Source organism: Oryctolagus cuniculus, chromosome 9 (genome assembly GCF_051225735.1).
Source record: "Oryctolagus cuniculus isolate XC-2025 breed Fujian yellow rabbit chromosome 9, ASM5122573v1, whole genome shotgun sequence".
In the NCBI taxonomy this organism is placed as follows: domain Eukaryota; kingdom Metazoa; phylum Chordata; class Mammalia; order Lagomorpha; family Leporidae; genus Oryctolagus; species Oryctolagus cuniculus.
In genome coordinates, this window is record NC_142875.1 from 24,742,012 (window position 1) to 24,743,889 (window position 1,878).

The 1,878-nt window shown below is 33.1% G+C and overlaps 1 non-coding gene across 1 annotated transcript; it reads right to left on the reverse strand.

The window, feature by feature from the left end:
* Nucleotides 1-709: 709 nt before the first annotated feature.
* On the reverse strand, nucleotides 710-894 carry LOC127492248 (U2 spliceosomal RNA). Its single transcript, XR_007921396.1, has one exon. It is a non-coding gene; the product is annotated as a U2 spliceosomal RNA (small nuclear RNA).
* Between the last annotated feature and the right edge of the window lie 984 nt (nucleotides 895-1,878).

The window sequence follows — 1,878 nt, forward strand, 5'->3', positions numbered from 1 at the left end:
GAGTCTGCTGTGTATCCCACTTCCCATGTTATATCGTTCTCTCCCTTTGTTTTTATTCTATCAGTGTTTTCAGACACTAGTCTTGTTTATGTGATCCCTTTGTTTTTAAATATTTTATTATATTTGGCAAGTATAAAAATGGAAATTGTTCCTTCAAGCTACAAAATTTAAAGTGATATATATATGAACTTTTAGTAATGAAAATTGTGTTTTCCTATATACATTTATAGTTATACTTTATTCATTCTTTACAATATTTTACACATTCATTCTCTTAGGAAAGTGACGGAGAATATGAAAAATATGACTAATGACTGTGGTTTTCACTGGTGGGCAATAAAAGCAAATTGTTGTCACTAATAATTAGCTATAGATTTATGCCAAATATAAATTAAATATTGTAAAAATACTTGGAGTATTATTTGACACACAACACTCACTGTGTATTAGCTATTTAGAAATATTATTTTTACTTCTAATTTGGAAATATCCTCAATAATTAAATATTAATTTGGTTTCCTTCTTACTTAAATATGAGTGGATACTGAAAATATTCACTTGAATGTTGCTCTTTGTTTTTGGGTTGATGACTACTGATTTTACAACTGATGTATTTTTATAATATCTACTCTCTAAAACAAGCCCAAGGATAGACATCAAAGGGCCTTGAATTGTGTCTTGGGTCTGCTTCTAATTCCAGCATCCTGCTAATGTGTACTGTGGGACACAGCAGAGATAGCTCAAGTAGTTGGGTCCCTAACTCCCAAAAGAGGACCTGGATTGAGTTCAAATCTTCCAGCTTCCACCTAATTTCAAATGGCTTTTGTGGGCATTTGGAGAATGAATCAGTAGACAGATACTACACTTGATCTTAGCCAAAAGGCCAGAAGTGATTGAACCAGTGGACAGAAAATCTGCCAGTTTCTTTAAATAAAAATAATCAATAACTGAAAATATAAGGTGCTCAAGAAAATCAACAACAATAAAATAAGCCGCATAGTTAGGAAATGGACTAAGGATACGAACAGGCATTTTTGAAAGGATGAAATACAAATGGCTAACAGACACATGAAAAGATGCTCAGGATCCCTAGCCAGCAAATCAAAACCATAATGAGATTTCACCTCACCTCAGTTAGAATGGCCATCATCCAAACATCAAAAAAATAACAAAATGCTGATGAAAATGTAGGGGAAAAGATACCCTGATACACTGCTGGAAATGCAAACTCATACTACCATTATGGAAAACAATATGGAGATTCCTCAGAAATATGAAAACAGATCTAATGTATGACACAGCTACCCATCCACTCTTGGAAATTTACCCAAAGGAAATGAAATCAGCATGTGACTGTGTTATGTTTATCCCCATGTTTATAGGAGATCAACTCACAATAGCCAAGATACAGAATCACTCTGGATATCTATTAACTGGTGAATAGATAAAGAAAATGTGGAATATATACACTATAGAATCCTACACAGCCATAAAAAAGAATGAAATCCTTTTTTTGCAACAAAGTGGATGCACCTAGAGACCATTATACTTAGTGAAATAAACCAGTCCCCAAAAGACAAGTATCACATGTTTTCCTTTATTTGTGGTGACCAAAATACAGAGTACACAATACAATGTAATGTATGTGAGTAAAATTGACATTTTCAAATTTGCTTATGGTTTATAGCCCTTGTCTGTGCTCTTCAGGAACAATGGTTTTGCTACTTACTATTTGTTGAATTCTGTATTTAAAGGAGGGTTAAGCTGGTGATTATTAAGAAAATTGAAGTCATGTCATTGTAAAAATTTAAAAAAATTAAGAAAGATGGAGGGAGAAGATAGACAAGGCAAAAGGGACAATATGGTGGGAAGTATCAT